The sequence below is a fragment of the Felis catus genome, chromosome B4 (genome assembly GCF_018350175.1).
Source record: "Felis catus isolate Fca126 chromosome B4, F.catus_Fca126_mat1.0, whole genome shotgun sequence".
NCBI lineage: Eukaryota > Metazoa > Chordata > Mammalia > Carnivora > Felidae > Felis > Felis catus.
Genome location: NC_058374.1, coordinates 20,102,609 through 20,116,656, shown reverse-complemented (window position 1 = coordinate 20,116,656; position 14,048 = coordinate 20,102,609). Strand labels below are relative to the sequence as shown.

The following is a 14,048-nucleotide window of genomic DNA, read 5'->3' as shown; positions in this document are numbered from 1 at the left end:
GTTTCAGACATGAGAATATTTGAAATATTCAGAGTAAAAAAATTCCCCCATGACTTCAAAGAATTTAGAGAAGAGGCTACCACGACTTCCTTACATGGTCAATTTTGACTTTTGATCATTGATCCTGTTAGAAAACATCTTTGTCTGTTTTAGTTTCTGTTTCACAGGCTGCTATTGATTCCCGTTCTCTCTTCCTCTATGGTGAGCGCTCTGTTACGCCCCTTGGCCGGTAGTTTTCCCCTGGAGTGAGAGGTAAGGCGGCCTGTTGGGCAGAGCGCCCTCACGATCCCAGTAAGGCAAGCTGGAATCTGCAGGGTTATAGCACGTGGAGCGGTTCAGCCAATAGAAGGGGCTGGTGCAACCCAGAGTGAAGCCAGACTTGGTGGGTCTGTTTGGTCGTCATCTCTGTAGAGAAGGTCCAGGCACATTTGAAGTCAGGTTATCTGCATATTGGGACCGCCACCCACAGGGAATGCTTAGGAATGATGGATTATATTACCAAGGAGAATGCTAAGAGAGTTGCTGTTGCTACTGAATGAGGTCTTTTGTCCTGGCACAAAGCGTGATTCACAACTCCTTAGTCCTGGGCTGGCTGGGGTTGAGATGTGGGTACCAGGGGTGGGAACTGCCTTCTACCTAGGAGCATTTGGTTTTAGATCAAGAGAGAGATTTTCCAGAAGATGAGTTATGCTGAAGTGGGGGTGGGGGGCGGGCCGGGGCGGAGTATCCAGAATGTGGGCTCCTTTGGCAGGGGGTGGGGGGGGGGAACCTTGGGGCAGGCGTTTGCAGTGGGCATTCTACCTTCTTGGTGTCAGTGCTGTCGTCTGACCGGACGCAATTGACTTTGGGTTCAAAGTGGAGGAAAGCTTAACATAGTTTAAGTCCTTTTTTTTCCTCTAATTTTCAGACTTTTCTTAAGAACGTGACGTTTTCCTCTTGTCTGTTTTTACTCAGTTCTACTCTTGTCTCTCAGACTCATTTTTCCAGCTTTTTATCGTCTTTTTGTGCTGCTTTGTCAGTGGGTGATTTTTGGTGTTCAAGGGTGGCATTTTTTTGAACTGCTACTTTAATATCAGTTCTTCTTTAATGTTGATTTTGACATAATACTAGGCATCTAGCAAAGTTGCACGAGTTTTGCCAAGAATTCCTGTATACCTTTCACCAGGGTTCTCCAATGACATTGTAATACGTTTGTATTATCCTTTTCCTCTTTTGTCTTTTTTCCTCCCTGAATTACCGAGATGAGTGTAGACACAGTGTCTCTTTGTCCCTAAATACTTAACTCTGTGTTTCCTAAAAACAAAGGAATTCTCTTACATAAATACCATCCCGTTTTCAAAATTGGGAAACTAACGTTAATACTATAGTACTATCTAATCCACTGATCTCCTTCAGATTTTCCCAGTTTAAATAATAACGTCATTTTTAGTGAAAGAAAATCTCAGATCATGCACTTTATAGAACTGTCAGGCCCTTTGGTCTTTAATTTGGAAGAGTTCATCTTCCCTTTTTTCCTTTTTTTGTGATGGTGACACATTTGAGGACTTTTCTTCTTTCCTTTTTTTGTACATTGCCTCTTATTTTATAGTTGATGTCTTCTCACGATTAGATTCAGGTTATGCATTTTTGGCAGAACTAAAATTAATTTTTTTTTAAATTTTTTTTCAACATTTATTTATTATTTTTGGGACAGAGAGAGACAGAGCATGAACGGGGGAGGGGCAGAGAGAGAGGGAGACACAGAATCAGAAACAGGCTCCAGGCTCTGAGCCATCAGCCCAGAGCCTGACGCGGGGCTCGAACTCACGGACCGCGAGATCGTGACCTGGCTGAAGTCGGACGCTTTACCGACTGCGCCACCCAGGCGCCCCGAACTAAAATTAATTTTAAATGAATATTAGTCTTAATATTCATTTATTAAAGTAAAAAAACTAGATTTATTTAGTTATTTTAAAGTTTATTTTACTTAATTTTGAGAGAGCGAGTGAGCATGGGAGGGGCAGAGAGAGAAGGGAGAGAGAGAATCCCAAGCAGGCTCTGCATTGTCGGCGCAGAGCCCAGTGTGGGGTTCGAACTCACAAACTGTGAGATCATGACCTGAGCCGAAATCGAGAACTGGATGCTTAACTGACAGAGGAGTGAGCCACCCAGGTGCCTCAAACTAGATTTATTTTTATTTTATGCTTTTATTTTACTTAAAATACTTGTCATTCTGTATATGGATCTCGTAAGTCGTATATAAAGTAAGAACAAACAGATTTTGGGTGTATGCTTTAAATAATGGCCAATAAATTCATGTTGCAAGGACTGAATTCCCATTTTTTCATTTAGTTTATGAGAGAATCACATTTCCTTCAACATTTAAATTTGCACTTGTGAATTAATATATCTGATCTTTTTAATCACTTCAAATGCCTACTGACCCAAACCTAAAGGTATTAGCAAAAAAACCACTTTACTTAAGTAATTCTTATAAATTTAAAAATTAAACTCATAAATACAGAGAATTTCTCATCTTCCGAAGCATTCTAATACCCATATTTTCACCTTGTCGTCAATGACAAGCATAAAATCAAGTACAATCTGGTACATTCTCAAAGATGTTGGATTCTTAAGCATTCCGTGCAGTTTAGTACCTAACGTACAAAGATTATTCTGAACTCAACACAAGACTATTAATACTGTGGCTTTCACTAACTTTAGTGTGTCTATATTTAATCCCAAATCTTATCAAGACACATGCTCACTGTGGGTAAAAAGAGGTATGTGAGATAGGCTGAGGTTGCCACGCAAACTGTTGAAGTGCCTGGGCCACCCTTCAGTTGTTTATCTGGCAGGGACTTGGGGTCGAGGAGGCATATCTCCAGGTTCTTTTTGAATTGCCAGTAAGTCCATTTTATGATCACTATGACAACAGGAGACTAAGCCCTTTATAGTTGCTATGACAACAGAGAGCAGTCCACACCCTTCAGATGTGATGGGATTTTCAGCCTTGATCTCCTGGGTCGATACCCTCATGTCCTTTGGCCTGATTTAGGTAGACGTACATCTGTGCCCTCATCCAGGCTGCAGCTAGTTTCCTCCCTTGCTCGATTACATTCTGCGTTTCTTCAGCTCTTGGCAACATTATGTAGTCATTTTATTCCATCTGATTGGATTTTGCATCTCGTTTCAAATCTTTGGCCACAAGTCTAAAGCTTCACGTTAATGAAAATGTCTCTCTCTAATTTCTCCATGTTAGTTGGAATTATAGCCTTGAGAGTTTGGCTTAGATTCCCAGAAAGAGTTCCACTAGTGCTGTGTAACTTGATGGTGAAAATTCCTAGGCCAGCCACTGCTCTTAAGATCTGAGCGCTCTGTGCGTGTACTGTAACTAGAGACGGACAAAGTGTGACCTCCTTTGACTTTTGTGATTGGCTTGCTTTTGAACAGACTTGAAGGCTTAATTGCAGTTGCATATAGAGACTCAAATAGGAATAGATCCTGTAATAAGAATATCACAAAGTCACGGATTGAGGCCACCACTTATTATGATGTGCTATTTACTTTTGGTAATCTAATTTCATTTTGCTTACGTGCAGCGTTTGGGGTGGTGGTAGCCATTTTTTTCTTGGCAGACATTCTGTGCAATTATTACTTTTCTGGTTCTCCAACTTACCATCCGTCTGTTTTTGTCATCATCTGTTGTCTCTGGTCTGGCTCATCTCCCCCTTTGACATCTTGTTGAACCCTGAGCTTTCTTTTGTTTTATCTATAATCTGTGCATTGCTTATATTTGCTATGTTTTTTTTTTTTTTAAACCTTGTAATCATGGTAGAGCCATAGTTGATGGCCTATTTATTTTAAAGAGATCTTCTCTCTGTCTCCCGGAGGAGCCCTTCAATTTTACCTTCTGGGCCACCACATGTTTAGCTTGGTAGGAACCCAAAGGCCATCAAGTCTCCCTACCTTACAGGGTCATTTCTTGTATGTGTCCCATCTCTTGTTGGTCTTGGAAATTCCAAGCAGAAAATAGACACAGATTATGGGTGTGAGTTGGGACAATGCCATCCATTGTCTCAACGATGCAAGAGTGTCTTGGCATCTACTGTTTGAAGACAGTTTGATGTTCCTTCCAGCTTTGCCTTTATGATATAATCATCATTACCCTGTAGAAGGGAGGCCTGGCAAGGACGAGTGGATTACCGTCCATTAGAAATCCTACTAGCCATCATAATGTTCCCACCGTGCTCAGCTCTTCTCCACGTGCTCAGTTATGCTTTTGCTTAGGTGGTGCCACCTCTAGGAAGTGGCCAATGAGGCAGGAACCTCTGTGACCATGACTTTGAATGGATTTATTTTAAAGGCTGAAAAGCCAGGAGGAAATTAGCAGCAGCAGCAGCAGTCATGGGGCACATAGCCACTGAACGGGATCATTTGGTAAACTGGACTTGTTTTTCCCCTAGGTTTTTTTTTTTTAATATTTATTTAATTTTTGTGAGAGAGAGCAAGTGAGCGAATGTGTGAGCAGGTGGGGGACATAGAGAGAGGGGGACAGAGGATCCAAAGCAGGCTCTGCGATGATAGCAGAGAGCCCGACGCGGGGCTCAAACTCAGGAACCATGAGATCATGACCTGACCCGAAGTCAGACGCTTAACTGACTGAGCCACCCAGGTGCCCCGCCCTCGTTTTTTCAGAGTTATAAATGAACACCAAGCCTATGTGAACAATTAAGCATGAAGACTAAGCATGCAAGGATAGTGTAGTTGAATACAGCAAAGTTGTTTGGACGAATATTTACTATCTACATACTCTTATAGTGCTAATAGTGATAATAATTATTATTTAAATCCCAGATGCCAGCTACTTTGAAAAATTGTTTCACTGAGTTCCAACCATCTTCTGAGATGAGTCTTACAATTATCCCCAGTTTTGCAAGCAGGAGGTCACGTACGTGGGGAAAGAAAGAAGTACGTTGCAGAGAGCTGATGGTGGTAGGGTGGCCACTGAGGACACAGGACTGTCAGTGCTGACACCGGGACGTCCCAGGCAAGCAGGAGTGTTTGGCCACCCTACTTGCACAAGAAGCCCTCATTGTGTAGACCCATCGGTGACTCTGCTCAGCATGCAGAAGCATGGGCCGTGTGTCCCAGGCCAGGTGAATAGCCTAACAGGTATGATCTGGATGTCAGTTGGAGACATTCCTACTCCTTAGTGCAGAAGCCCTTTGTGGTATAGTTTCTTTGGCTCTTCAGGCTCATTCCCTGCGGCTGAGGGAGGCTGAGTGCAGGTAGCCTCCCCTGGCCTGAGAGGTAGCCTCTTGATGCCTCCTTGTGTCAAATATTATTGTACCCAGAATCATCGCCAGCTCTTTTATTCTCTCTCTCATTCTCCACCGAGGCTGTAACTCAGGTGCGGTGTACTGAGGCCGGAGAAGTTAGTTAGGTCTTAAAACAGCCCCTTGGGCAGTAAGGATGGGAAAACACCAGAGAAAGGGGTTTAGGGAGGTTGGGGAGGATGGGCGGTCCTGTTGGCAGAGGCCCTGTGGCCTCACCTCACCCAGTGGCTCCGCTCTTTTATTAGCTTTCTGCATTCAGTTTGGAAGAGGGAAATGTGTTTTCTTGAGTGAGGAATGTCCCGAGGGTGGAGTTCAGGCTGCTTTGCTCTCAGCTTGGGCTCTGGGATAAAACAGGGCCTACAGACACAGCTCTGTTTGAACTAAAATGACTCACAAGGGGTGTCCGTGGAGGAAATGAGGGAGTTCACTGGAACCTGCAGAAGGCTTGCCCTCAGTCGAGGGTGGACTGAGCTCATGGTCAAGCTGAAGGAAATAATTTTTGGTTTTTAAAAAAGGTATAAGATATTGACATGTGCGTACATAGATGGCAGTCTGAGAGGACTTCTTAAAAGGAATTCTGAAAACCGTTTTAAGCTGTAGAATCAGAGGAGCATATCTTACAGATGAAAAGGGGGCAGTGTTCTTCTGGAAAAACAAATCCTGATGTTTGCCATAATAGCGTCAGAGCTCAGCAATCACCCAGTACATGATTTGATTCCAGAATGTTTCCTATTTTATTATATGTTGCAAATGCCAATGGTAAAATTTTAATTGTATTTTGCGTGTGCCGATATTAAAATATTACATATACTAATATTAACGTACTAATATTAAATTTTCAATTGCCGAACACACAACAGTTGGTGGGCTAGTTGGGAAGATGGGAAGGGAAATGTTCCAGAAGACTTCCAATGGATGGGAAATCACCGTAGAATGGAAACTTGTCCAAACCTGGGATAATTAGGGATTGACAGTGAAAAAGCCCTTAGAAGAGATACTTACAGTTGTTTATGATACGGGTTTACGTGGATTGAATGGTGTCTCCTACTATTTATGAGATGGGTGGGAAATTCCTGGAAAAATCGAGATGGAGGGAATTAACCCCTGCCCTCTGACTCCAGGGTTACAAAGTATTTCTAACACTATTGCTGAAATGACCTGGAAACAAAAACACTATGGAGAAAGAATACTTTGCCCTTATCAGGTAGCTTAGAGTCTAACAGAGTAGACCGTTACTTCAGTAAGTTCAAGCTTTTTAAACATTTTTTTCTCCTTTGGCGTGGAAAATTTGGCACGTGCTTCGAATTTGCCTCAGGTAAGTTTGCAAATCTGGAGAAAACAAAACAAAACTTGCACACAGGACAAAGGCGATCAGCAACGTTAGCTGGAGGCTCTGAGATTCAAGGGCACCACCTGCGGCAATCAGATATTTCTTGGAAGCCACGGCACCCAATCGGGCTCTACTCCGCTCTTATCTTGAGACCTACATTTCTTTGGAAGCTGTAGCTGTAGGATGAATATCATTGGGTCTTTACTGAAAGTCACGGCTACGTGTACCTGATGCTCACGATGGGCCCTGCATTGTTCTGAGTATTTTGCCTGTATTCACTCGTAATGCTTATGACTCTCTGAAGATGCTCTATTTTTCTCCCTCTCCTCGTTTTAAGATGTGGAGGATCTGAGTGCAGAGAAGAGAATAACTCGACTCGCAGTCACACAGCTGATATCAGTAGTATCGAGACAGAATCTGGCTTGAGAACTTGTGTCCTTCGCCACTGCCCTGGGTACCGCCTCCCGCTAATTTCCTTTTGTTAAAAATAGTACCTGCTTCTCTTACCGTGAAGCTGTGACTTGTCCTGGGGCGGATGATGTGAGGACTAGAGCCGTACAAACAGACTGAAGGTGTCACGGAAAAAACAGCTGGCGAGGGAATGAAGGACTCCTACCTCATTTCATATAAAAATATTTTTTTATTTTTTTGAAATTTATTAAAAATTTTTTCTTATGAATATAATTTATTGTCACATTGGCTTCCATACAGCACCCAGTGCTCGTCCCAACAAGTGCCCTCCTCAATGTGCATCACCCATTTTCCCCACCCCCTCATCCCCCCTCACTTTGTTCTCTGTATTTAAGAGTCTCTTATGGTTTGCCTCCCTCCCTCTCTGTAACTATTTTTTTTTTTCCCCTTCCCTTCTCCCCTGTGGTCTTCTGTTCAGTTTCTCAAGATCCACATATGAGTGAAAACATATGATATCTGTCCTCTGACTGACTTATTTCACTTAGCATAATACCTTCCAGTTCCATCCACGTTGCTCCAAAGGCCAGATTTCATTTTTTCTCACTGCCAAGTAGTATTCCCTTGTATATATAAGCCACATCTTCTTTATCCATTCATCAGTTGATGGGCATTTAGGCTCTTTCCGTAATTTGCCTGTTGTTGAAAGGGCTGCTATCATATAAAAATATTAACTCGAAATGGATCAAAGACTTAAATGTAAGAGCTAAAGTTATAAGACTGTTAGAAAAAAACAGGCATAAATCTTTGTGACCTTGGATTAGATGGTAGCATAACTGATGAGACCAAAAGCCCTAAGCAATAGCCACAACACAATAAATTGGACTCTGTCAAAATTTGTGCTTTTATTTTCTTTTAAGTTTATTTATTTTGGGGGAGCAAGAGAGAGCACAAACAGGGGAGGGGCAGAGACAGAGGGAGAGAGAGGGAATCCCAAGCAGGTTCTGTACTGGCAACGCAGAGCCTGACGCGGGGCTCAGACTCATGAATCGTGAAATCATGACCTGAGCTGAAATCAAGAGTCAGATGCCTAACTGACTGAGCCACTCAGGCATCCCCCCAATTTGTGTTTTAAAGGGCATTCTCAAGAAAGCGAGAAGAAAACTCCAAGAATGTGAGGAAATATTTGTAAATCATATATCTGAAAAAATTGGACATAAAGAACTGTTATAATTCAATAATAAAAAGGTTAGCCAATTAAAAATGAAAAGACTTGAATAGACATTTCTCCAAGGCAGATATATAATGGCTCAATAAGCATATGAAAAGAGGCTTTGTCTTTAAGGAAATACACATCGAAACCACAATGAAATGCCACTCTACACCCACTGGAGTGTACAAAGTCAGAAATGTGGACAATAACAAGTGTTGGTGAGGATGTGGAGAAATCAGAACACTCATACATTCTGGTGGGAATGGAAAGTGTGCAGCTTCTTTGGAAAACAGTTTGGCAGTTCCTTAAGAAGTTAAACCTAGACTTACCGTATGACCCAGCAATCCTGCTGATTGGCATACACCCAAGAGAATTGAAAACATAAGACTGCACAAAAAAAACTCGTACATGAATGTTCGTAGCAACGTTATTCACAACAGCCAAAAAGTGGAAACAGCCCATCAAAAAAGTGCATCCATTAGAAAGTGGAAATGTCCACCAACTGATGAATTAATAAACAAAATGGCGTGTATCTATACGCTAGAACATCATTTAGTCCGAAAAAGGAATGAAGTACTAAAACACGACGTAACATGAGAAACCTTGAAAACAAGCTAAATGAAAGAAACCAGACACCAAAGGTGACATACTGTGATTGCATTTGTATGAAATCTCCAGGACAGGCAAATCCATAGAGACAGGTTAGGCTCGGGGAAGAGGGGAGAATGGAGAGTGACTGCTGATGACAACAGGGTTTCTTTTTGGGGTGATGAAACATTCTGGAATTATATAGTGGGGATGGTTGTACAACTTTGAGATTATACTAAAAAACCCTGAATTGCATACTTTAAAAAGGTGGATTTTATGGTATCAGAATTCCCTTCCTATATAAACATACATACTTACTAAAAAAACACATAAACGAAAAAGAAAGCTGTATCTGTTCTTCTGGAAAAGCAGAAAACAAAGTTAATTGACCATTCAAAAAAATGCAACAGCTGGAAATGTTACTAACTTCATTTTGAGGACCAGAACTAAGAGAAACTGGGATCCAGATCCTCATCAAATGAGCTTCCCTTTTTTCTTTTTTTCCCTCTCTTTTTCTTCTCTCCCTCTCTCAAACTCAGCAGTTAGAAGAAATGAGTAGTTCAGGGGGGAGAAAAAAACGACGGTGCTTCTGTTTCAATCTTGAGGTCAGCGTTCAGTGTTATGACCTGTGAAACACTCCAGAGGTTCCAAATGTATTACAAAACAACATTTCGCAATGTTGACCCTCTCCACACTGCCTTTATTAATTTTGTGCTGTGCTGTGCTTTTTTTCTGGCTGGGTTTTTTTTTTTTTTTTAATTTGGTTTTGCTACTTCTGCTTATTTATTTATTTTGACAGAGAGAATCCTCATAGTGAGTAAAGTATAGCCCCCTGAGACCTTGGATGCAGCACACTGTCATAATCTTTAGTCTGATAGTGGGCTCTTAGCACACTGTCCATTTTAATCCCAGCATGTCCTTTTTTTTAAAAAATTAAGATAGAGCTAACATATAACATTGTATTACCTTCAGATGTACAACGTGATGATTGCGTATAAGTATGTATTGCAAAATGATCACGTCTGTAAGTTTAGTTCACTTCCATCACCACACAGAGTTTCACCTTTTTTTCTTGTGATGAGAACTTTTAAGATTTACTCTCAAAGTAACTTTCTAAATATATGAAATAGTATGTTTGATGTATGTTACATATACATCATGTATATACATGTTACATATACATCATGTATATACATGTTACACACACATCATGTATATGCATGTTACACACACATCATGTATATGTATGTTACATACACATCATGTATATGCATGTAACATACACATCATGTATATGTAGGTTACATATACATCATGTATATGCATGTAACATACATATCATGTATATGTAGGTTACATATACATCATGTATATGTAGGTTACATATACATCATGTATATGTAGGTTACATATACATCTGGGGATATCTATGACATCCCCAGAACTGACTTACCTATGACGGGACGTTTGTACCTTTTGGCCCCCGTTCACCCCTTTCAACCTCTCCTTATCCTTGCCTCTGGCAACCACCAATCTGTTCTCTGTATCCGTGAGTTCAGTTTTTTTCAGATTCCACATGTAAGTGAGATCATGTGGTGTTGGCTTTCTGATTTATTTCACTTGGCATAATGTCCTCAAGGTCCATCCATGCCATTGCAAATGGCAGGATTTTTTAATTTTTAATTTTATTATTCTTTTTTAGTTATATATTTATTTTTGAAAAATTTACATCCAAATTAGTTAGGATATAGTGCAGCAATGATTTCAGCAGTAGATTCCTTAATGCCCCTTACCCATTTAGCCCATCCCCCCTCCCACAACTCCTCCAGCAACCCTCTGTTCATTCTCTATATTTAAGAGACTCTTCTGTTTTGTCCCCCTCCCTGTTTTTATATTATTTTTGCTTCCCTTCCCTTATGTTCCTCTGTTTTATATCTTAAAGTCTCATGTGAGTGAAGCCATATGATATTTGTCTTTCTCTGACTAATTTCACTTAACATAATACCCTCCAGTTCTATCCACGTAGTTGCAAATGGCAAGATTTCCTTCTTGATTGCCGAGTAATACTCCATTGTATATATATATATATATATATATATATATATATATATATATATATATACCATATCTTTTTTATCCATTCATCCGTTAATGGACATTTGGGCTCTTTCCATACTTTGGCTGTTGTCGATAGTGCTGCTATAACCATTGGGGTGCATGTGCCCCTTTGAAACAGCATACGTGTATCCCTTGGATAAATACTTAGTAGTGCCATTGCTGGGTCGTAGGGTAGTTCTATTTTTAATTGTTTGAGGAACCTCCATACTGTTTTCCAGAGTGGCTGCACTAGTTTTCCTTCCCAGGCAGAATTTTTTTTTTTTAAAGGGCTGAATAATATCCCATTAAATGTATGTGCATGTTCACATTTTCTTTATCCATTCATCCCTCGATGGACAATTAGGTGGTTTCTCTGTCTTGGCTGTTGTAAATAATGCTGCAACAAAGAGGACCATTTTTTTTCTGCCCCAGTGTTATGTTCTGTACTTTCTGTACATTCTCACTTTGGTCACACCTAAAAAAAATTCTTTTTAAACAATCTTGGGCTAAATTGAGACTTGAAAATGTGTTGGTGGTGTTCTTCTGTCTCCCCCACACTGTGTTTTTGCTGCCCCATTTCCATTCTGAACTTTCTTTTCCGGATACTCATTCTTTTTATGTTCCTAGTAATTAATTACTCTCATTTTATCCCCCTTCATTCTCATTGATTCTTAGCTGTCCTACGTTCCGTCTCCTAGGATTTGGTTTAAAGACTAAATTTTATCTGATAAAGCAGCCGAGGACTATGTGTGCAGCGCATTATTTCTTCCAAATGGCAAATGTACTTAGCAATTTGAAGCAATCTCAGCATCTCTTGGGATGTCATGGGATGTTTGGTGTAGGGAGCTTCTTCCTCCTCAGCTGACACCCAAAAGGTGAGCTGATTTAATGTGCAAAACCCCGCAGCAATTACCGTAATCTGTAAGATTACTGGGTAATTGTGTTTACATGTTTTAGGTTTTTGTTTCCAGATGGAGAAAATGTGGCTCATCTGTGGTGTTCAAACATAGTTTCTTATTAATGGAGGGAAGAGAGGACACAAATGATGGTTGGCTGTTGGTTTTGTTCAAGAACTTAAAAAGAGGTTACTAGTTGTATATCCTTTGAATTTGGTTATAAGGTAGAGAGCATGTGCTGGGTACCCTAAGAGCAGGTCCGAGTCCTGACTGAGTCACTGACTTCTTCTATTTTTTTTTTTTTAACTTTATGCCAAATTATTTTAGTATGCATCTCTAATTAACAAAGCACCCTTATTTTATGTAAAACTACAACATAAATGTTGCCCCAAATTTAGAATCCTCTGCATCCTGTGACACCAGTCCATAGTAACATTTCATTCTTTAACAAGGTTGTTTTTATGTATATTTATTTATTTATTTATTTATTCATTTTTTAAATGTTTATCATTTTAGAGAGACTGAGCATGAGCAGGGGAGGGGCAGAGAGAGAGGGAAACACAGAATCGGAAGCAAGCTCCAGGCTCTGAGCTGTCAGCACAGAGCCCGATGCAGGGCTCGAACTCACGAACCGTGAGATCATGACTTGAGCCGAGGTTGGACCCTTAACTGACTGAGCCACTCAGGCGCCCCTAACAAGGTTGTTTTTAAATTTTACTTTATTATTTTTTTATTTGTTGAAAATGTTTATTTATTTTGAGACAGAGAGCACACATGTGCGCACAAGTGGGGGAGGGCAGAGAGAGAGAGGGAGAGAGAGAATCCCAAACAGGCTTCATGCTTAGCACAGAGCCTGATTTGGGGCTCGGTCTCACAACCATGAGAACATGACCTGAGCTGAAATCAAGAGTCAGGCGCTTAACTGACCGAGCCACCCAGGTGCCCCTAGCAAGGTTTTTTTTTTTTTTTTTTTTTTTTAATTTTTTTAATGTTTATTTATGTTTGAGAGAGAGAGAAAGACAGAGCATGAGCAGGGGGAGGAGCAGAGAGAGAAGGAGACACAGAATCTGAAGCAGGCTCTAGGCTCTGAGCTGTCAGAGCCCGACACGGGGCTCGAACTCACGAACCGTGAGATCATGACATGACCCGAAATCAAGAGTCGGACGCTTAACCGACTGAACCACCTAAGCGCCCCAAGTTTGTTTTTTTTTTAAATAGCTGGTCAAATTAGGAGTCAAACAAGGTACATCCATTGATATGGCTGTTTTTTTCTAGTAAGTATTTTTACATTTATAATTGTCCCCTTCCACCTTCATTCCTTTTATTGGCTGGGGAAACCAGATCATTTACACTGTAGAACGTCCCACAACTTTGGTTTGCCTAATTGCTTTTGTGTAGCATCATTTAACTTGTGCCTCTGTCCCCATATTTCTTGTAAACTCATAGTTAGAACAAGAGATCTGCTTAAATTCTGGTTTATTATTGCTATCATTTTTGTTTTCTGGCACGAGCACTTGGTAGGTAGTGCTGTGTATTTCCCATTGCATCACATTAGGAGGGGCGTGATGTCTGACGCACCCATTTCAGTGCTGTTAAGATTGAGCAGAAGATTTAGCCGCGTGCTTGATGCATCCTTTGTAAGTACCTCATCCGCCGCTTACTTAACGGTTTTTGCAACAACTTACCTGGGAGTTGCAAAATGGAAACTTTCTAATTCCGTCATTATCTCTGCCTGTATTAGTTGGGAACCTTTCATATGGGTAAGATTTCCACCATCAGTTATTTGGTTATCCTGAAATATAGCTTGACGAGAAAAAGCAGGATACATTTTCGTCTTTGCCTTTTACTTATCAATTGTCAGCGTGATAATTGGGGCTGTAGCAACTTGTGCTGGCGGTTACCAGTAAACTGCTGTCTACTATTTTGCGGGTGGAGGTGGAAGGACATCTCGTCAAGTCATTACTGACCCCCAGGCTTTATAGATTTGATGTATTTGAATCAGTTGCTGTCATTCTTTTTGATATTCGTCTTGTGTCGTCTTTGGCCAGTGGAAGCTCCCTCTAATTGGCTTGTGTGTCACCCTATTAGTGTGAGTCATTAACTTCTGCACAGCAGTTTCCACCTCTTTAAGTAATTGGATTAGTTGGTCTTTAAGATTCCTTTTAGTTCTAGCTTACCTTCCAGAGAAAAGAGGCTGT

General features: G+C 40.8%; 1 protein-coding gene across 2 annotated transcripts in view; it reads left to right on the top strand.

The window, feature by feature from the left end:
- NEBL (nebulette) overlaps positions 1 to 14,048 on the top strand; it is a 364,159-nt gene that overhangs the window by 29,473 nt on the left and 320,638 nt on the right. The gene's annotated exons all lie outside the window — the stretch shown is intronic.